Raw genomic sequence first — 23,668 nt, forward strand, 5'->3', positions numbered from 1 at the left:
GTATTTTCAAATCTTTCCATTTCTCTTAAAACCTGGTTTCAAATTTTGATAAATCCCTAAGTAGACAAACACATTGCTATGTGATTTTTAAAGCTGAATTTTAATCTCAAAACTTAGGTTTTCCTATGCTTTATTTAAAAATTACAATCTGTTCTTAAATAAGAACACTGGAAATATAGAATCTAGATTTGTACAGAATTCCCCAAGTGCTATTTTACCTATTCTAGAATGGAATATGATGTGTTCTACTTGTCTCCGATCCCCTGCATAGGGGTGCCTGCCCTTCTCCCCATGACACCACATAAAGTCAGCCATAGACAAGCCATAAGATAGAGAAGCTGAGGGCACGACTAGGCAATGATTTTGATATTGTTTGATGAGTTCAGACCCTCAGGTACAGAGAAACAGCCATTGTTCTCTCTCTCTCTCTCTCTCTCTCTCTCTCTCTCTCTCTCTCTCTCACCGTCATTACTCCCATTCAAAGTGTCTGGCCAGACTTTAAGTTGTGGGCTTTAGAAATATTTACCTTACTCTCTTCATAGAGGAAGTTAGCAGCTGGTTGGGTGAGTCTGAAAGAGTTCCTTGCATTACTCTGAAATATAAAGCCTCTGACTCAGACACTCCCTACTTCCTTTTGTGATGACCATGGAAGTTTTAAATAATGGCATTAAAATGTAATTATGTTAAGGCCCTTTATAAAGTAAATTAAGAGAAATGTGTAGCACATGAGCTACAGATCCAATTCAAAGTAGTCAAAATAGATGTTCTAATAAGTATAATTTAGCATGAAATTTTAACTAGATATTAGCATCACATAGTATTTTTATGTAGTATATGTAAATATTCATATATTGTGCTACACCTGGTACTTTTCTTTTTAAAAAAGATTTAATTATTTATTCATGAGAGACACAGAGAGAGAGCCAGAGACATAGGCAGAGGGAGAAGCAGGCTCCCTTCAGGGAGCCTGATGCACAGACTCAATACTAGGACCCTGGGGTCATGACCTGAGCCAAAGGCAGATGCTCAACCACTGAGCCCCCCAGGTGCCCCGGTATTTTTCTATATGGAAAGGCATGCTTTTCAAATTCAATCACTCGTTTTTGTTATTGCTGTTTGCTGGATTCTACTTTCTCCTTGGATTTTGGTATCTAACAAAGCCTCACCTTCAAGGATTCATACTCCAAGGTGTGTAATACTGTCACAGGAGGTCATCAGTGCCCCCCCTCCCAGAAGGAGAGGGGGCAAAGAGCTGGGGTACACAGTGGAGGAAGCAAGCACTGCTCTGGCTAAGAGATGGGATTTCTGTGTTTGAGGACAGGAGGTGAGCTCACTCTTTTTGCACTGGTCGGGTTTTACTTTACAGTGTTTCTGACTTTACCTTATACATTAATTCCTATAAGCATCTGCCCACCTTGCCTTCATTTTAATTGCATGTTTTAATGCTAGAAGGGAATATCCTGATCGTTTAAATCCCAAATGTCCGACTTGAAGATCTAATATCCCAAGGGAACCCAAAGCTTATTTGTTTACTTCTGGTCTATTTTAATTTAAGAAACTTTTTACCCCTTCCTTCCTATCCACTCTATCAGAGGGCTAGATGTGTTTGAACATACCGAACACAATCAAGGAGAGACCTACCTCCAGCAGATGAATAAGCTAGTGCAGAACACTGAACACTAACAAAAACAAAATTCAAAAAATATATATAATTATTACCTCAAGAGAAAACAAAGATGACACAGTGAAATGTATATCCTACTACACTTTTTAGCTCAGCCATGGGTAATATTCTCTTAGTTGTAATGATTTAAATATTAAGTATTGAGCTAAACAAGGCTATTGATAGATCTCTGCAAGGATGCTAGGAGGAAACTGTCAGTAGGGGTCAGGTGGGAAATAGGTTATCCAAGAGGCACATCTTCCTTCCATGAAAGGAAGTTTACAGATAGTCCTTAAAAGTAAAATGCAAAAAAAAAAAAAAAAAAAAAAAAAAAAAAAAGCAGCATTAGCATGTTATTTAGATGTCTGGAGGAAGATACAAGCCAGAATTAAAAGCACTTGAGATTGGAGATATGTCTACACCCATGAAATCACCACCGCAATCAATCATATTTCAATCAAGTGGTTTTAAAAACAAAAGCATTGAGAGTTGTTTTTCCTGTTATGTGAGAAGCAGGGAGGGGGGGCAGGGTGAAGAGGGCACTGCTGGTCTATTTGATCAGCTTTGTGGTCTCATTTTGACTCCTCACTGCTTAGATCACCTATAAGCTTGCATTAGATGAAGGATAAAATACTAGACCTAGGGTTAAGTTCCAGCTTGGCAACCCTACCAGCATGTGACCTTGAACTGATAATTTAGTTACTCTGAGCCTCCATTTTCCTATCCATAAAATCAGAATTCAGATCAATTCTTTTTTTATTTAAAAACATATGAATGAGGACACTTGGGTGGCTCAGTCAGTTGGGCATCTGCCCTTGGCTAGAGTCATGATCCCAGGGTCCTGAGATTGAGCCCCATGTCCAGCTCCCTGTTCAGTGAGGAGCCTACTTCTCCCACTCATACTCATGCTCTCTCTCTCTCTCTCATTATAGGGTTGCCAAGCTGGAACAGAGATGTATCTCTGTCTCTCTCTCCCAAATAAATTAGTAAAATCTTAAAAAAAAAAAGTCCCATATGAATGTATGTGTACACATATAGATGCTATATACTATACCATATATACTATGAAAACATACCAGCATAGCGCTTAGTGTAGGATAGGCCCTCAATAATTTTAATTCCCCTCCGTGCTTACTTTGCCCTTGCTATAATGTATTACATGTGATTACATACAACATAAAAAGTAGGATCGCCTCAATTGTTTTTTTTTTTTCAATTGTTTTTTATATATCATTTTACCTTCTGGAATCTGGGGTTTTAGGGCTACTACCCCTCTAGTGTGATAGCACCATCCTTCTGAAAATAACACAGTGATAAATAATACAAGGAGATTTTCATCACAGGAGGAATGGGGACCACTTTCAGGAATAATGGGCAGTTGGGAGTGCAAGCTCAGTGTTAAGAGCTGGGGAGGGGACATCTGTTGGCATGGAGGTGCTACATGAACAGAAGAACCAGGGTGTTCAATTGGTTCCAGTTTGCCTGAGACTTACCTGGTTTTAGTGCTTAAAGTCCTATATCCTGAGACCCCCTTAGTCCTGGTGGGATGCCCACTGGGACACATTTCCCCCCTCTCAGCCACAGTTCCCAGACCATTGCTTATCTAACACACCCCCAAAGTGTGCTCCAAACCAGGTCATGGTCATTTAATTCAAACTATCTTGAGACACACAAAATGTATTGCTGACACCCAAAATATGTCCTCATCTGCTCACTGATGCCTGAAATCACCATGACGAGACACATGGGGTCTCCAAGCCACAGTCAGAAGTAAAGCACAGGGGATCCCTGGGTGGCGCAGTGGTTTGGCGCCTGCCTTTGGCCCAGGGCGCAATCCTGGAGACCCGGGATCAAGTCCCACATCGGGCTTCCGGTGCATGGAGCCTGCTTCTCCCTCTGCCTGTGTCTCTGCCTCTCTCTCTCTCTCTCTCTCTCTGTGTGTGTGTGTGTGACTATCATAAATAAAAAAAAAAAAAAGAAGAAGAAGAAGTAAAGCACAGGGCAGGCCGGGTGGCTCAGTGGTTTAGCGCAGCCTTTGGCCGGGGCGTGATCCTGGAGACCCGGAATCGAGTCCCATGTCGGGCTCCCTGCGTGGAGCCTGCTTCTCCCTCTGCCTGTGTCTCTGCCTCTCTCTGTCTGTGTCTCTCATGAATAAATAAAAATCTTTGAAAAAAAAAGTAAAATACAAAAGAATACACACATTATGATTCCCCTTATGAGACTATCAGGCCAAGCAAAATTGAATTTTTAAGGATGTTTACATAGGTGGGCAGACTATGTTAAGGAATAATCACCTTTATTAGCTCTACTTACCTCTTGGGGGAGGGAAGGTTTTGTTCGTAAAAGGATGAGGAGGAGGCTTGCGAGATTCTGGCAATGTTCTGTGCACATATTGAATGCACTTTTATGTATCCAAGTTATATTTCATAAAATATATAAGGAAATATAAATGCCTCAGAAATAGGATCAAGTGCATTGTATATTAACTGATAACTCATCGACTCCTGAGGGCAAATTTTGATGGAGGATGGGTGGGCGGGGGGCCTTGAGCTTAAGATAAACAGAGTGGCAGTGACTTAAGGAACAGGATGCCAAATGAAACTGGACACCAGACAGACATGGTGCATGCTGGGAGACCAGGGGTCTCAGTGTTCCCTCCAGCAATCCCCAAACCTAGCAATCCCTCCAGAGAAGGCACCTGGAGAGATTTCAGGCTCTGCATGTGATCATCGGCCACATTGGCCATCTTTCTTGAGATTTAGCAGTGAGCTTAGCTCTCACCTACAGTAGCAAAAACAGGAACAACCTTTCAAACATGCAAATCAGTAACATATTCACGCCAGCATCCTGGTACACACATACAGTGATGAAACTCTGATCTCCTTTCTGGAAGCAATGCATTCTCACTCATAAAGAAAGTGTTTCCACACCGCTCTAGACTGTTCAGTCCTACGTATTTTCCCAATGCACTTAGGAAAGGTACAGAGAAGAGGCAAGTGGAAAGCCTCATTGACCACTATCTAATTAAAAGAAACAAGCATTTCTCTTTAAAAAAAAAAATTTATTTATTTATTCATGAGAGACACAGAGAGAGAAAGGCAGAGGGAGGAGCAGGCTCCCCGCAGGGAGCCCGATGCTGGACTCGATCCCAGACCCCGGGATCATGCCCAGAGCCAAAGGCAGATGCTCAACCACTGAGCCACCCAGGCGTCCCAGAAACAAGCATTTCTAAGCAGAACTTTTTCCCTAAAAACTTGAGAATTAGGTTTTAAAGACTGTCCATAGGTGTAGTCTACACCTTCCCTGCCCCAGCACCTGCTTATTGATGTGTAGACTTAGCTTCTGGGATGGTTTGCCTGTGACTCAGAGTAAGCACTGTCCCTAAAGAAGTTAATAAGCGTTTAGCCTTTGCACCAGGTTTCAAAATAGTATCTGACTAAAGCGGTCATTATGGGGTTCACTCAGTTTGTACACGAATCAGATTTGAAGGGGTAATCTGCCCAACTCTCTTCTTTATAATGCCACTGGTTTTAATGTAAACATAAAAAAATTTCAGGATCTAGAGTATTTACCAGCCTATCTCAAAATATACCTTCTATTTGTGAGAAGGATCATCAGTAAACCAAAGTTAGACAGCAGAGGACTCCATGAGTTTTATATAAAATCTTATTGTAACTTCCCTTGATTTCTTGTAGTCTAATTCCTTTCAACATTATCCCGTGAAGATGTACTTAGCATAAGAGCCTAAAATCGAATTTAATACAATATTTTCATCACTTCTCAAACTCAGATGTTCAAACTATTTTAAGTGGTTTCTTAAACTATTTTAAGTGGTTTCTTTTTGTACTGTCCTCCATCTTTCTCTCACTTACTCTTTATACCAGGTTTTTTTTTTTCTGGCCTGGAATTTTCCAGAAATGTATCTGTTGGGTTTGTAATCTCATGTGGCTTCTCCAGATGCTTACCTGAACTGAGCAGCCCCAGAGAGAAGCTGAAACTTGGGGTGTTAGTTCATTCTTGTTACCCAGCCAGACTCTTCTCCACCCTCTGATCTGGCAATGGAAAGCCACATCTGCAACACCTAGATCCTCCCTGCTATAATACAGGCTACAGTTCATTGAAATGGGTTTGCCACTTGATAAGTGGCCACGTGTAGGCAAAGGTAGGTTAGGATCAATTGGTTGCTGACAACTTTGCCATTAGAACATACCATAGAGGGGCACACATTCCAGTCCCAGCACTAGAATCACATGGCTGAGCTCTGTGCTGTACCCACATGCATCTGCTGTGCAGGGAAGGAACCACAAACCTAGTTCTTTGGGCTGAATGTTTTCCAGAGGATAGCCAATACTTACCCAAAAGACTGGGTCTTCTACTCTAAAAAGCTATTGGAATCTGAAGAGGCTATAATCTTAACAGTAGCTTATCAATTTTGAATTTTTGTTTCTTTCCATGTAAGAAAAGGATCCAGCTAGCTTACCCAAAATCAAATCGTCATTGTTCACTTCCATGATGGTTTATGAGTAATGTAATAGTAGAGAAAAATAAAGTCATAAATAATCCTTGACACTTATTTTGATTTAGCAGTTTCAATAAATTTTCTGATGGAAAAGATTGTTGTTAATACAGAAAACAGGATTACAAGTGGATTTCCTATTCTCTGTATTTGGATTGCATGGAGCTGAAACATGTTTAATTCCATATCCTTTCTATCCACCTATTGTAGGCATAAAGTCCTTTCTAGTGGTAAAATAGCCAGTAGGTAAAAGGTAAGGGATCTATGTAACACATAAACTGGATAATCCTCCTGGAATTATCAAGAGTCAACCATAATTAAAGTCTCACCAATGTTTTCTTCTCCACTTTAACTCAGACAACCCTCCTACTACTGTGTTTGCAAGAGTCTATTTAGAACTAACTAATCCCAAAGTGACACATGTCTGAGAAGGAAGCTGAGCCACAGGAACTGGCATGTCATATCAATTCTCTCTTGCCATACAATGATAACCCAAAAGTCCATAGGTCTTAACAGTTCATGAGTGCAGATGAAGTCACGTGAATCATAATAACCTAAATTTGACTGTCTCTTGTCCTCACTTATTTACCCAGGATTGAAGCCTGCTATGATGTTTGAGGGTTCCAAAGAAACAAGTCTGCTTGCTGGCTAAAGCCAACATGAGCCTTCCATATTTCTCTTCTGTTCTGGTACCTTGATCAACATCCTCAATCGCCAGGATTCTTGAGGATCCCTCATCTTTGTTGCTGCTCAATGAAGGAACACCGGTGTCCCCACCAGGAATACTATTCCCTGGTGTCCTCACAATTGTCAAAGGGGAGATCAACACCTTCATCTGGTCCAATGAAGAAATGAGAAGAAGGTCTCTTCTTCATTCATATTATACTTTATGACAAAGCATCTAGCAGTAATGCATCTCCCAAGATTTGTCATCTCAACAGTTTCTTTGGCTGATGCTTATCCTTGGGACCAGGTGAATAGCAGAGATTGTTTTGTTTTGTTTGGTTTTGTTTTGTTTCATTCATCCACGGTACCCATAAATACCCACACATAAACATCCTTTTGATAGACTCCTTGCTTCAATTAAATTATAAGTAGGCATTTTGGGGAATTACCAAACCATCATATGGCCCAAATATGTCTACATTTTCTTCACTGTTACTACTGAATTTTCTATCTTTAACATTTCATATGAAGGCTTTATCTGGAGCATACTCTCCTTATTACTACCCTCAAGTGAACTGCTAAGCATATCTTCTCTTAAAAGGCATAAATTAAAGTGAATAAAATGTCCCCCTTTCCTAGCAGAAGGCTGGGGAATAAAACAAAGTAATCTATCTAGACCCAAAATCATTCCTCTTTCTTCCCTCATGTATATGACAGTGTCTGGTATTATACTCAGCCTTAAAAAAATGCTATTGAATTAATGAAATGACCTAGGGTAAAATGTTATGACAGAAAAGCAAATAAGTGAGAGCTCTGAGGAAGAAATAATTAATTGAAAGTAGGAGTCTTAGTAGGCCTCACAAGTGAGCAAGCATCTGATCTGGATCTTGAGGAATGAAGAGGAGAAGCATTCCAGGGAGGGAGAAGAGCCCGAGTAAAAGCCCATGGAAATGAGTGTACATGATGTGTTCTTGAAATAGCTGGCAAATACCTAGTGAAGTGGTGTGGAGGAGTGGAGGATGATAATGTCATCAACAGAGACAAGGAATTCAGCCATAAGAGCATATAGGGACAGAAGAAGAAGAGAGAACAGGTTCTGTTTTTGATATATTGAATTTGAGATGCCTATAGGACATCCAGCTAGAAAAAGTAGTTGGAAATTCAAGTCTGTATATGAGAGAGGTGTTTGGTGATATACATGCTAATTTGGGAGTCTTTGACACCTAAATGGTAATTAAAACCAAGAATGAAATTACCAAAGGGTCTAGAGAAAGAAGAAAAAAAGCTCATTGAGAAGGCCCCCTGAGAAATTTCTACCTTTATGAGAAAGGCAAAGCAAGGATCCAGGCCCCTACAGGAACTTTTAAAAGCCTGGCATTACGCTATGGCTAGAATTAAATATTTGAAGAAGAATCAAGTAGCATGGTTACATGACTTTTCTGCAGTAGCAGCATGAAGCCCAATAGCAACACAGAGAAAAAAATAGTTGGGTTTTGAATTATAAACGCAGATGAGGTGGATTTGAATTTAGTGTTAATGAGAGTGTGGTTGAAATGCTGGACCATGAAGTCCAGGTTCAACAGAGCATAATAGAGCATGAGCCTCTTCACAATCTCCCAGAGCATAGAGATGATTTCAGAACCATGGACATCGGCACATGGGGCTCCAGCCCCAAATTCCTGTACCTGCAGCAAGCACAGTGAACCTTGGCAGGCTACCTAGAAGGTGGACCGTAAGATTTTGCACATAATTATGCTGGAAGGCAAGATGTTATAAGCATGTTTAATGGGAATTTGAGCCACACAAAGGTCAGTAAATGTGACTGGGGTAAAGAGCTCAAAACTCCGAAGTGGATCCACTCCAGCAGGTAACAAGGTCCACATGTGCTCAAAGAAGTGGCCTCCTGAGGAGGACAAGAGGCTAGATATTAGATAGTATACCAAATGGATGTCAAGCCAGGGACACTGTGAGAGAAAGATCACGAATAAGAACTAAGACCCCGATGCCAAAGTCCTCTAGAGCTCTAAGAGTCTGGCAGATGGGAAATAGCCAGGCTTGGAGAGAAAGGGTGGATTTAGGTGTTTAGAGTTTTAAAGGAGACAGGGCAATAGGAGAAGATGATAGAAAAATGCTCTGAAGATGTTGGTGGGGAGCCAGAGAAAAGCTCTTATCTTCTCCTCCTAGCCTCAGACAAGGAGTTCATAGGAAATAAACAGCTTCCACTTGAGAAGGGTTTGAAGCAGGTATTAGGAATAAATTCAGGATTATATGAAGTACGGGTTGAGGAGGCTGTGACCTCTGGTTAGAGCTCTGTAGTTGGGCTAAGAATACACAGTTTCTGCAGTGACAGAAAACTAATGGAAAGGGTGTTGGTCTACAGTGGTTCTCTACATGAGGAGTAGCCTAGGGATTCGTGTGATTTTTCCAAAGAACAGAACAAAAACTCTTAATCATGTGCCTTCTGATAGACAGATACTAAAGTAGGAACTGTAAAGGCACATCAAGGAATGAAAAAAAAAAATCCCTGTCCTCATGGAATTTTCAGTATACTTAGGGTTAAAAGACATTAAAATGCATAAAAAGAATGAGAAATGCAGAGTGTATGGAGTTTAAGGAGGCTGAGGTCCTTGCAGGCTGAAGCCGTCGTGATGGCAGCAGGGATGGGGAAGAGGGAGCTGGGCTCTGGAGAGCAGGTACTTTTAGAATAAAGAGAAATGGGAAGGCTCCTCCAGGAGAAGATGTTCACATTAGAAAGACCTGAAAGTATTAAAAATGATACTTTATTAAGGATTCATTTCAAAAATCACCCCATGTTGCGACCGAATGAGAAAGGTGTAGAGATGAAACAAGGGGCAGAGATGAAACCAGACTGGCCACTGCTGCTTACTGTTGAATCCGGCTGATGGATACTGGGTTTGCTGTAGACTCTTTCCCCCCTTTCTGCATATGCTTCAAAAACTCCACAAATGGTAAAACAGAATTTAAAAGTTTTGATTGGAATGACAGTCTATGAAGAGAGCAATAGTATACAATTAAATCAAGTTAAAAAAAAAAGAAGAAAGAAAGAGAGAGAGAGAGAGAGAGAGAATAAAGAGTGCTGAAAACTGGAAATCCACATTTAGTGTCCTGAGCTCCTGAAGGCGAAGGAGACCAGTTTGGACGCCTCACAACGTTCATGCGTGGTCACCTTTGAGAGCTCAGCCTGCAGGAGGCTCCTGAGAACTGCATTTATGGATTTTCACTGTTCCCTCTACCGCATCACACCCATCATCATCTTCTTCTTTGTCACCAAGTGCTCCTTAGTGAGCTCCCAGAGCAAGCAGGCAACACTCCGCAAGGTATACCAATAGTCTACACAAGAGCGGCCTCCCGGGGTGCCTGGGTGGCTCAGTGGTTGAGCGTCTGCCTTTGGCTCAGGTCATGATCCCGGGGTCCTGGGATCGAGTCCTGCATCCGGCTCCCTACAGGGAGCCTGCTTCTCCCTCTGCCTGTGTCTCTGTGTCTCTCATGATTGAATGAATGAAATCTTGAAAAAAAAGATCTGCCTTTCATTTCAGGTTTATTTTTTTTTAAGATTTCATTTATTTATTCATGAGAGACACAGAGAGGCAGAGACACAGGCAGAGGGAGAAGCAGGTTCCCTGTGGGGAGCCTGATGCAGACTTGATCCCAGGACCCGGGAATCACGACCTGAGCCACCCAACTGCCCCTCATTTCAGGTTTATAGTCTTCAATCCAGTGCTTGCTGACTTCTCACCGGTGGGCTAGCGAGGATTCAGTTCTATTGAATAAATATGAAAGGACAGATCAGCCCGTGGAAAGGCAGAACAAGAGGAGAAGCAAGAGGAGGAGAAAGGGGAGGAAGATCTGCAGACCTCCCAAATGCATGTTCCCCTCACTAAATGGTCTCCTATTTACTGACGTATGATTTTTTTTTCACCTTTTCTCCATCAAGTTTCTCTTTTCACAACTGAGATGGGGAAAATCCCCGGTTACAATACCATGACGACTCTTCCTTTGCAAAGCAATGAATTCATACTGCATCCCTTCTTGCCTCTTCCTCAGGAACACTACTTTTGGAGGTTATTATTAAAGCCCATCAATAAGAATAGCAATAAAACATCATGTAAGGGAAATTTCCTACACATCCTAAAATAGATTAGGATAAAAAAAATAGATTAGGATATTCTCTGTAAGCTGAAGTCATTTGCATTTTGTTTTGCCAGGTGTTTTTGTTTGTTCTGAATTGCTGACATTGAAATTTTATTTCAAACTGTGTTTACCGTATCTAATCCTCTGATCTAAGTTATCTATTTGACTAAAACCTTGCAGCAGCAAGTTCCATGGCTTAATTTCATGGTTAATTCATCCTAAATGCTTTGAATGTTAGGTCTATTTTTATTTCTTAGTGTATTCTCTGTTGTTACACGATGGGCAGGGCACAAAACAATTCCATTATTCCACATGTCCTATTTACATGTCAGTATTTACCCTATCTTTTCCTTCTGTCTCTACCTCCTCCACTTTCTTCTTCCCTCTTTTATTTAGAAATGAATAATCTTAGCTCTCGCCCAGCCATAAATACAGTGATGGAGTATTCTCCTCAGACATTTAAATGAATGCAGTCATTGGAACTTTCTACAATCTCTTCTCATCAGAATTTCAAATATCGGAGGCCTTATCAGTTTTCACTCATTTGTGCCAAGTCATTTCATCACGTCGTCATGGCCACAAACAACAGAATAATGAATGGTAGTTTTCCAGAGAACTGAGTCCTCACTATTGCTTATTAGTAACCTTTCCTATTTGAGCTCTTTTAGTTCTCTGATATTTATGAACAGACTGTGACAGGGAGGTTACCCAAATAAAATACAGTTCTAGTTTCTTTTTCCTTTTAATTTTTTTTATAGAGATTGTGTACATGAGCCCTCAAGGGGGGTATAGGAGGAGGGACACAGAGAGAGAGAAAGAGAGAATCTCAAACAGGCTTCACACCCAGTGCAGAGCCCATCTCAGGGCTTAATCCCACAACCCTGAGATCAGGACCTGAGCCAAAATCAAGAGTCAAGTGCTTAACTAAGCCATCCAGGCACCCCCAGTTCTAGTTTCTTAAAAAGCAAATTAGAGTCCACTTTTCTTTTTTTTTAATAAATTAATTTTTTATTGGTGTTCAATTTTAGAGTCCACTTTTCCATCAGAGAATGTCAACTGCCAAATAAATGCAATAATTGGTCCTTTTGGATTTCCTGAATTATTTTTTCACCCCAATTTGAATATCATTATCTTTCATGGAAAATATTCTTTTATACATTATAATTAATATAATCCCAGTTCATTAAGCTTTGATCAATTTCAGTGGCAAGGTTGAATGTAAATGATGTATAGGCATCATCTACTTCTTAAATGTTTGTGTTAAGCCACGTGGCTTTTAGGAAAGACCTTCATTGCTACCTGTTTTTGCTAAACAAAATAAATCCAAGAGATTTTCTCTTTTATGGAAAAAAGTAAAAAATGAAAACAGCGTTTGGTGTTTGTTTTGCAGGAGCCACTGTAGCACCCCAAGCAGCAGCTAGAGCAGCGCCACTGGCTCCTTCCCCGGGAACCACACTGGGCATCTCAGCAGCAGCCCCAGGGCTGTGAACTGTGTCTGTGAGCAGCTGGGCTCTATCTCCATTGATTTTGTGCATCTGTGTCCTAAGGTACCAGAAATTCCTAAGAGAGGTTATTTTGGGATCAGAGAACCCTCAAACATTTTTCCATATAAATTAATGTAATTGCTTCTTCACTTCAGGCCATCCCAGTTTACAAAAGGATGGCAGGGGAGGTGAGGGGAATCTGTATTTAGTTTTTCTATAACGTTTTATTTTCTCTGTATTTAGTTTTTCTATAACCTTTTATTTTCTCATCCTTTAACATCATGGTTCTGTTTCTCACTGGGCACATTAAAACTGTATTCTAAGCTACATTCCTCTACTTGCAATGTAATTTTAAGATGTCTACTTTAATTTTAATTAGATTTTTGAATTCAGTGACCTGGGAGGTAAACACAAATCCAATTCTGTCTTTATTAAAGATATATAATGAGCTAAAGAAAATTTTAGAGATCATTTAAATCTAAATCTCCTGCTTAATAATATGAGAAAACTGGGACTCAGAAAGTTTGTGCTTTTGTAAAATAAGAAACATTTGGCAGACACCTATTGGCAGACACCATTTGGCAGAAACATACAGTCTGTTAGGCACCAGAATCTTGATTTCAGCTCAGGTCATGATCTCAGGGTTTTGAGAGGCCTGCATTGGCCTCTGTACTGGGTGTGCAGTTTGCTTAGGATTCTTTGTCTCCTTCTCCCTCTGCCCCTGCCCACTCACCCCAATAAAAAAAGAAAAGAAACATTTGGAACTAGACCCCAGGGTGCCTGGAATTTTTTTTTCATTAAACCATAGTTTGTTCTGGATACTTCTCGCTTATCTGCAAGGACCCCCATTGTTGCTTCAGAGACTTATTCTAAGAAGTCAGAAGTTAATGTGGCTACTTTACTCATGAATGTGCCCACCATAGCTGGCAGCCCATCAGTTCTTATAAGGGCCTGTGAGAAACAGAGAATCCCATATGATCTCATAGGAAACTAACATAAAACAATTCAACACGGAGTTGTTTCCTTACCATTTTGGGAGTAATACTTTCCCAACCCATGCAAACTCTTAAAGAGGGGTGCCTTTTTGAGTGGAGATGTCAAGCATATAGAGATTCTGGTCTTTAAATAAAAAAACTATGTATGGGTATATGAAACATAAAGAACATATTAAATGAGTATAAACTAATGGCAAATCTATGAAGATAAAGGAAATATTAAAACATTTATTATTATCATTTCATTTAAAATTGTGTTAATTTAATTATGAATAAAATATAAACAAAAGTGAGAATAAAAACTGGGACCACTGGGATCCAGTCTGTGCAAAAAGTCACATTCAGAGAAAACACAAATCCCATTCCATTTACTTAGGCTTCCTTAAAGAGACCTTTCTAAGGATTTCACAAAGCATGCCACATAAGAAGTCCCTCCTAGATCCTTTTTAGATATCTCTTCTCATCCCCAAACTTTCACTCATAGCAGTGACTAAATATCCTTCCCTACATCACAAATCCTCACCACAACTATGCCCACTTTCTATTCATCCCTTCCTCCTTTGTACAAGTTCACACTATCCCCATCCACAGAACACCTAATGACATGAGACCCACCCACTCCTCCCAGCCATGCAAAGTACATAGACGTCTCTTGGAAGTTCAGCTTTTTTCCCATTCTGACTACATTTCATGAGACTATCATCTCCCTTTGTTCTGGTGAAAAGCAGTAACATTCTGTGGGGGGGGGGGGGTAATGTAGATAGCAATGAAAAGAAAATAAGGTCAGATGCTAAACAATTTAAACAACATAGTGAGCAGAGTAAATCTTAATGGATATCTACAAACTCTATACCCTGATACTAGAGGACACACTCATCTCAAATGCCCATGGCTTATCCACAGAAATTGATCGTATTCTGGGTCACCAAGAAAGCATCCGTCAATAACCCCAATAAGGGAAAATAGTATAAACAATCCCTTCTGATCACGCTGCAGCAAAACTAGAGTTTAACTAACAAAAACCAAGTCACAAAAGCCCCTTCCACATGGGTAGTAAAAATCCTCCTATTCACTCCTGGGTAAAAGGGAAAATTGAAACTGAAGTTACAAAAACAACAACAACAACCACCACCACCACCTCATTGACAGTGGTTTCCAATTCTAGTCATACCTCACTCCTTTTGTCTCTACAAATTACAACTAAAATCCCTGTACAAAAGCCATAAAAGAACCATGAGAAGACTCTGAAAGGGGAAAAAAGGAGGAAGAATGGACAAAACCTCAGGACTGGAGGTTCAACGTAATGTTAAATTTTCCGGGTTTTTATCCTCCTATACATCCCAGCTTAAGTTTCTTTTTTTTTTTTTTTAATTTTTTTTTTAAAGATTTATTTATTTATTCCGAGAGAGAGAGAGAGGCAGAGACACAGACAGAGGAGAAGCAGGCTCCATGCAGGAAGCCTGACGTGGGACTCCATCCCGGGTCTCCAGGATCATGCCCTACCTAGGCTGCAGGCGGTGCTAAACCGCTGCGCCACCGGGGCTGCCCCTAAGTTTCTATTTTTTTTTTAATAATAAATTTATTTTTTAGGGATCCCTGGGTGGCGCAGCGGTTTGGCGCCTGCCTTTGGCCCAGGGCGCGATCCTGGAGACCCGGGATCGAATCCCACGTCGGGCTCCCGGTGCATGGAGCCTGCTTCTCCCTCTGCCTGTGTCTCTGCCCCCCCCCCCTCTCTCTCTCTCTCTCTATCATAAATAAATAAAAATTAAAAAATAATAATAATAATAAATTTATTTTTTATTGGTGTTCAATTTGCCAACATACAGAATAACACCCAGTGCTCATCCTGTCAAGTGCCACCCTTCAGTGCCCGTCACCCATTCACCCTCACCCCCCGCCCTCCTCCCCTTCCACCACCCCTAGTTCGTTTCCCAGAGTTAGGAGTCTTTATGTTCTGTCTCCCTTTCTGATATTTCCTACCCATTTCTTCTCCCTTTTTTACTCTGGAACTCTTAACACAGGTAGGAAAAAAATCTTTAAGCAAAGCCTGTTCTCTCTAGCCAGAGGTCTAGGAAGAAGGTAGCCCTAAAGGACCTGGCCTTTAAATTCTATCCACCTAAATAGACAAATGTCATGAGAGAAGCAGCACCTCTAACCACCCTCCCAACATTGGTGTTGTTGCTGCAGAGACAGAGGGGTGAAACCATGGCGAATATCCCCACCCTATACCAGCAGTGTGACATGCCTGTCCACTCACTGGTGGTGGCTGCAGACACAGATAATAAAATCCTACTCCTTCCCACTTGCACTGAGAACACAGTCTGTGAGGTAGGATCTTGTCAACTATCATCACCCTGAAGGAAGTAAAATGAAGATTATAATAACCATCAAACAAACAGCCCCCCCCCCCCCAACACACACACACACAACTAGAGAGTTTGAGGAGGATCACAAAGAGGCAGGACATGGAGAAAAGCATTCTTCATATTTGTATATGAAGTCCCAGGCACACCCTTGTTCCACTCATCTGTAAAACTGAACAGAATCAATAAAGTGAATACTCTGAGAAGCAAATTATGGTGCAGTTCCACACAGGCCTCTGGATAATGCAACAGCGGGGCAGACCAAAATAGCACTGCAAAGAGTTTTACAACTAAATTGACATTAAAACCACAGCCCACCAAAGTGGCCTACAATATACTCTGTGATCATAAATGTATTAAAACCTACAAAAACAGATTTAAATGGAACCAGAGTCTCATTACATAATACTCAAAATGTTTAGGTCTCAATAAAAAATTAGTCATCATACCAAAAACCAGAAAAATCTCAATTCACATGACAAAAGATGATCGATAGATTTCAGTATCAAATGATACAAGTGTAAGAATTACTAATAAGGATTTTATACCAGCTATTAGAAAATGCTACAACTAGCAATCTCCAATACTTTTGTAAGAAATAGAAAATAAGTAAATATACAGGTAGATACAGATACATTGGAAAATCTAGATGAACTGGATAATTTCCTAAAGAAATACAGATTACTAAAATTCAGTTTGAGCTGAGAAGCTTAAACAGACTGATTTCCATTGGAGAAATAACATTATTAAGGACCTACTCCACAAAAATCATCAGGTACAGATGGTTTAAAAGCAGAATTCTACCAACTTCCAAAGGCCAGATAGTCCTAGGACTCATTATTCTAGAACACTGAAAAGAAAGGAAACTTCCCAATTCCTTCAATGAAGGAACACTGACTGATATCTAAAACAGATGAGGACAGTAGGGTAGAGAGGAGACATACATCACTCATGAATACAAATGCAAAAATACTAAGCAAAATATTAACAAATAGAATCCAATACCACATTAAGAAAACAAAACATCAGTACATTGTGGGATTTATTACAGAGGAAAGGTTAATTCAATATTAGGAAATTTACTACTATAATACACCATATTAATAAATCTAAGGAAAAAATATCATGATTATCTCGACATATGATGAAAAAGCCACTGACAAAACTCAATACCCATTTGTGATTAAAAAAAAAAAACAAAAAAAGCAAAAAAACGGTTAAAGCTCAAGAAAAAAGATGTCCACTCTCTCTCTGCTACTATGCGTCACTGCACTGAAGGTATTAGCAAATTCACTTAGACAAGAGAACTCAATCAGACGAATAAGAGTAGACCGAAAAAAAAAAATCCTGTATTTTTAGATATTGTAGTAGTATATCTGGAAAGCCACAGATAATCAGTGACAAAAGCAAATCAAACAAAAGAAATTCAATGAAGTAGCAGGCATTAAAGAAGCACAGAGAGTCAAAAGAAAGTCTACGGTTGCACCCAAATACCTGTGGAAAATTAGAATACAATAAAGGTAACATCCCATATCAATGGAATAAAGATCAATATTTAGATAAACAATCCTAGGAAAAGTGGGTAGTCATTTAGAAAAAATAAAATCAGATCCATATCTCACCCTGCACAAAGGAATAAACTCCAATGGATTAGAGACCTAAATAAAAGAAACTGAATCATGGAAGTACTAAGGAAAACCATTGGTCAATTTCTCTCTAACTTCTGTGAAGAAAAAGGCTTTCTAACAATGACTCAAAATCCTGAGACAATAAAAGAAAATATTAATAAAGTCGACTAAAAAATAAAAATAAAAATTAATGCATGTCCGGAAATACTGAAAAACCAGTCAAGCTATAGAAAAACTGACAACATACATCGCAGATCAAAGGCCAACTTCTAATACGTAAAGAACTCTTAAATGTGAAGGGCAAAGGACCAAAAACTTGGTAGAAAAATGTAGAAAAGACATGAACAATTTATTTTTTTCAGACAATATACACATAGAAAAAAATGTTATTTTTTTAATAGACTATTTTTTAGAGCAGTTTTGGCTTTACAGCAAAACTGAGTGGAAGGTTGAGATTCCCCACATGTGCCCTGCCTCCATTCGGATCTAGTCTCCCACGGAATCAACATCTGCCACCTGAGTGGTACATTTGTTACAACTGATGAATCTACAATGACACATCATTATCACCCAATGTTTATAGTGTAGATTAGAGTTCACTCTTGCTGTTTTATGTTCTATGGGTTTGGACGAACGTCTGATGACATGTAGCCACCATTACATAGAATTACGCAGAGTAGTTTCACCGCCCTAAAAAATCCCCTGTGCTCTGCCTACTCATCCCTCCTCTCCTCTCCACTCCTTTTAAAAATTTTTATGCAATTAAAAATATGTGATTTTTTTCTACTGCTCTTATGTTTAGAAACTCGCTCTTTGCTCTGAGATCCAATACCTAACTACTCGTGTCTCCTGCTAATTTGTTTCCTTCTATCATTCGTTTTTATAAAATGAAGATCTACATATTTAATAATAATAACCAATTATCCTATTAGTAGTATCTCTTTAATCTCTCTTGCCTATGTGGTTCTCATCCAGCACAAGCTAATTTCAAGTATGTAACAGTCTATTTCTGAGTTCAATTCCATGTCATTTGTTTGTTTATTTTTTGTCAATTAAAACTGTTTAACAAAAGTGTATTTCAGTATTTGTTAAGGCAAGTTCTTCAAATCGCTCTTCACTTTCAAAAAATTCTTGACCATTTTCATTCACTTGAATTTTCTACAGAATTTTAGGATTATTTTCCAAGAAAAACACCCCACGACAGAGTACAGTGAAACTAATTTCTCTAATTTTAAAAATATGAGTTGCATGTCCCATAAGGAGAAAAGCCTTGGGATCCCTGGGTGGCTCAGCGGTTTAGTGCCTGTCTTTGGCCCAGGGCATGATCCTGGAGTCCCGGGATCGAATCCCACATCAGGCTCACTGCATGGAGCCTGCTTCTTCCTCTGTGAGAGTGTCTTTGTCTCTCTCTCTCCCTCTCTGTGTCTCTCATGAATAAATAAAATCTTCCAAAAAAAAAGGACAATAGCCTTGGTTCTCGGATACAGCCACTCCTGGAAGACTAGTATAAGAGTTCCTCAGGACACTTCCATCAGCAGCTCGGGAGAAGCAGAAAAAGAGCATACATGCGATGTAGAAAGAGGTGGGGACAGTCAGAACTCCAAACAAGCAGAGACCTGACTTCCTTCAAAGGCCAAACTATTCAATCACTCCATATTTATTTGAATATGAATCAGACAGATAACAAATGTGGCTTTGTGAAAGCTCCAAACTCAGTGTCATTGGGGTACAAGCTACAGAAGAATAGAGGCAGCATCTCCTTAGATGAACTAACCAAATCTGCCTTCACATTACTCTACTTCAGACATTGGGACCAAGGCTGTAGGTCATTGAGAAAAATTCATCCAAATGTATCAGATCATCCATCACTCATCAGAGTCCATGTCTTGGGAGAATTTTCTTTTACCCTGTAGGTTGGTTAAGTTTCACTCTTGGGCTTGCCTTCAATTCAGTTCATACCACGTAAATGGCATGCAGTTTCTGTTTTCATAACTTGGGAAATACTACACAACTGTAATCGTATTGTCATGCAATTCTTTATAGTGACCTATTTAGAAACACAGGTCAAACTTGTTCATTACTGGGTTCCTTGACCTGGAATATGTTCCCAAGTCATGGAATTCTCAAAGCGTGGCATGGTGAAATGACAGAATTTAAGTCACCAAAAATTAGTCCTTCATTTAGTAAAATAATTTAGTGCATGTTCAAAGAACATGGTCTTTAACAAAGGAAAACAGTGTGCTCTGCCCAATGGCCACCGATTTCTCCTCATGAACTCAAATCAAAGGCATCACTACAACCTGCAACTCACCTACATTATGATTCTTTAACCCCAAATCTCTTTCTCTGATTCTCTTTTAAAATGTGCTCTACATAAATGCTTTATATTCCCATAACACCTTAAAATTTGGACAAGTAATCATCCTTTATGTCAAGTATCTGATGATTTTGAACATTACCAAATTTAGTTCTGCTTGTGACTTCCCCAGGATTATTTTAAAATACAATAAGTCTTTTTTAGATCTACTCATAAATTTAAAGTGAACTGTTTATCAATTTTTAAAGCAGTAAAAATTAGACCACCTCAAACATAAAATAATTTCAGGTTGAAAATTTTTAAATATTTAATAACATAACAGAAAGCCTGTAGTTCTGTTTATTCTAGTGACCAGATTACTTTCTGGAAGCTATCTTAGTTGTTTCTACTTGTTAGCATATTATTTATGCTTATTCAAATAAAATAAGCACTAGGAGAGTTTGAAGCACAAAGTTGCAAGGAGAAGACAAAGATTTCAACAACTCCCTATAGCAGTTCAGAAAAATTGCATCAACATTTTGATAATAAAAAGCAGAGATTTGTGTGACATTCATTAGGATGATCAGTCCCCTTCTAGAGCTGGATTTTCATCCATTCTTCAGCTCCTTTCCATAATTACGAAGTGAGTCTGTGACTAACCAACCATATCCCCAAAGTTGTAGCTGGACCTCAATAGTTGGGCCCCCTCCCCTTTTTTTCTGATGGAATCTAAAAATAAGGATATGACCCAACTTCAAACAAATATCATCAACTTCTTAATTCACAATTATCTTCTGATATTATAGGCATGAGAGTCATTCAATATTTATTTTTAAATGTTCAGTTATTATATTAATATATAATATAATCTTGTCTTATGATCAAATATGTGATGATTGAGAAATGAAATTAATATAGAACGTGCCACTGAATGTAGTGAAATATGTCATCATATTACATGACTCTTCTCTTCCTAAATATTCATACATGGAGAGGCAAAGATTAGTAACATCCTTACTTTACATATCCATTTTAAAAAGTAATAGTGTTCATAGCACTTGGTTGTAAAGAGAAGAGATGCTCAACACAGAACAAATGAGTGTCAAGTGTATCAACAAAACTCAGGCCTCTAAGTCTACACTTTTCCCTGCTCCACAGCCATCTTCTTCAGAGGTGGGTAGAAGCCTAGTGGGGCCTATACAACACCCTCAGTATCCTTGGCTGGCTCCTTCTATTTGCTTTGTGCTCTAAATTCTGGTCCCTCTTTTCCCACTCTCTCCAGAAGATCTCGCCCACTCCCATTATTTCCATGGTCACCCACCACTGGGGACTCCCAAAGTTGCATCTCCAGATGAAAGAGCACCTTTAATTCCTATATTCCAATGTCTACTAGACATCACACAAGCATCTCAAACCTCTCACCTACAAATCTGCCCTTATGATCTTCTTCCAAACCTGTTCTTCCTTTCCAACCTTCCCATCTCAATAAATGGAAGCTCTCTCAGCCTAGTAGTTCACTACAAAATTTTGAGGGTAATCTTTGATTTCTCCATCTCCCTCATACTTATGCAATCCATTCCCAAGTGCTACTGCTTCCTCCTCCAAAATATATCTCAGGTCTGTCTGCTTCTCAATATTTCTTCATGGACTACCTTCATGCAAATCACCATCATTTCTCATCTGAACTCTGGCAATATAGTTCCTTACTGCCTTCACCTCTCCAATATGATCTCTAACATCATGCAGGACAACTGTCTTCAGACATAAGGTGGATCATGTTGCTTCCCTGCTGAAGAGCCCTTCAAAAACTTTCCTGTATTCTTGATCTTGCCATGATCTGGCCATGTCCACTGTCCACCTCTTCTCTAATACTCTCCTCCTCACTCCTGTAGTGGGTTGAATTGTATTCTTTCCCCCAAAAGATATACCTAATTCTTAACCCCCAGTAGAGGTGAATATGATCTTAATTGGAAATAGGATTTTTGTAGATTTGATTAAGACTCTCAAGATGAAATCATCCTGAATTACCCAGGTATGTGCTAATCCAATGACTAGTGCCCTTATAAGACAAAGGAGGGTGATATTTCAGCCACAGAGACTCAGGGGGAGATGGCATGTGGAGAGACAGGAATGATGCATCTACAAGGCAAAGAAGTCTAGAGCCACCAGAAGCTAAAATAGGCAAGCCAGGATTTTCCCTAGAGTCTTCAGAGCAAGTGTTGGCCTTGCTGACTCTGATTTCTAATTCTCATCCTCAGAACTCTAAGAGAATACATTTATATTGCTTTAATTAAGCCACAAAGTTTGTGGTGGTTTGTTACAGCAGCCCTAGGGACCCGATGCACTCCCTAAGCTCCAAAACAGTGATATTTCAATTATTTAAAAGAGTAAGCTTTTTCCTTCTCAAAGATTTCTTACTGCTCTCTATCACCACGAAGAAATATCTGGCATACATATCACCTTTCCAAAGAGGATTCCTCAAAATGTAATCTGAATCAGGCCCTCCCTCCTATACTCAGAGACCTTCCCTATAGTATTTATAAGAACTTGTGACGATGTACCTATGTATTTGTTGAATGTCTGTTTTTCCTTTACACTTTATGCTCCATGAAGGCAATGTCTGTGTCTGTTGTATCACCACAATAACCTCTATCTTAGCAGACACTAAAGATAGTCCTTCAATAAATTACAGAAATAAAAGAGGACTAAACAATCTCCTTTTGTTGGTGAGTATTCTGAGAAGTGGCTCTTCCCACATTGAGTCAGTTGAAATCCACCAACCATATTAAAGTTAAATGTTAGCTGAATACTGATAAAATGAATTCCATAGATATAGGATTAAATTAAATCAATTTAATATTTGAGATGAAAATGCCATTACAAGGGAAAGGACTTCATCTTCAATATTTGATCTGCTGGAGAACAAGCCGAATTGCCTGCATGCACCAACCACCAGGTGTACTGGCTGAGACAGCCAACATACACAATTCAAAACCATGCCAATGAAAACCATGCAAATCGGATCCTTGGCACATGCAGCTTTTCATGAATGTGCCTGAAGCTAGGATCCTTAATATATACAATTGTGTCCCATTTCCTTTCAGCCCATAAATGTGTCTAGGAGGCCACTGTGTCTCCTGCTACTTGATACACATACCAATGCACATAACAATCTATAAGTCAGATTCAGGAATGGTGTAGTATCTTGGGCAGGTATGATGTGAAACCAAATACAAAGACTGTACCACCAGAGATAAGAGAAAAACCTCACAATCTTGTTTCAGGAGGAAATTCCAGGGACATTTCCACATTGTACACAAAACCAAAGAATATTAATGATAATATAACTTATTTTAATAGGGTTGCCCATTCAAGTCCTTCATCTAGTGGCTTTTTTTCCCCTTCCAGTCAGTAGTTCATTCATCTATTCATTCATGTGACAAATTTGCATCAACAACCTACTAGATGCTGGGCCTTATGGCATACAGTGGGAATACTGTGGTAGGTTAATTTTTTAAAAATCCTGTCTTCGCCTTCAATGAGCCCAAAGTTTGGGAAGGAGAATCTTTATAAGCAATTATAAGGCACCACGAAAAGTGCCACATGGGAGTACTGTCTGAACAACCAGGAAAGTTCATTGAGAACTAGAGGGAGCAGAGAAACTTAGCAGAGATAAACTGGAACTGATCAGGTCGGGGGGCGGGGGGGGGGGGCGTGCAGAAAGGAAGCCAGAGACACACCCACGAGGGTTCAGGGACAACAGAGAATATGGCAGGCCCTCGAGGCACCCATGGAGCTAGCGGTCAAAGGCAGAAAGAAAATGGACCTGGGGTGGCAGGCATGGGGGGAGAAGGAAGAGAAAAGCTAGGGAATGAAATAAAAAGGAAATCAAGATTTTAAAATCA

General features: G+C 39.6%; 1 protein-coding gene and 1 long non-coding RNA gene across 7 annotated transcripts in view; one reads left to right on the forward strand and one right to left on the reverse strand.

Annotated features, from left to right (window-relative positions):
• Positions 1 to 23,668, reverse strand: part of SERPINB7 (serpin family B member 7) — a 56,583-nt gene that overhangs the window by 26,456 nt on the left and 6,459 nt on the right. The window contains exon 1 of one of the 4 annotated variants that reach the window (XM_025422075.2): positions 527 to 619. The exons of 2 other annotated variants lie outside the window; for them this stretch is intronic. The gene's annotated coding sequence lies outside the window, so the exon portion shown is untranslated. Of the gene's footprint in view, positions 1 to 526; positions 620 to 23,668 lie in introns of those variants that run through there. One more of the 4 variants, XM_025422074.2, reaches the window with a different exon arrangement.
• LOC112644016 (uncharacterized) lies at positions 245 to 12,804 on the forward strand. Of its 3 annotated transcripts, XR_003126062.2 has the most exons (4): positions 245 to 394; positions 1,161 to 1,324; positions 6,773 to 7,152; positions 12,388 to 12,804. It is a non-coding gene; the product is annotated as an uncharacterized LOC112644016 (long non-coding RNA). The 3 variants fall into 3 exon arrangements; XR_007411847.1 differs by having other exon boundaries at positions 245 to 1,324; XR_007411848.1 differs by lacking the exon at positions 12,388 to 12,804 and adding an exon at positions 10,565 to 10,720 and having other exon boundaries at positions 245 to 1,324.

Source organism: Canis lupus, chromosome 1 (assembly GCF_003254725.2).
Source record: "Canis lupus dingo isolate Sandy chromosome 1, ASM325472v2, whole genome shotgun sequence".
NCBI lineage: Eukaryota > Metazoa > Chordata > Mammalia > Carnivora > Canidae > Canis > Canis lupus.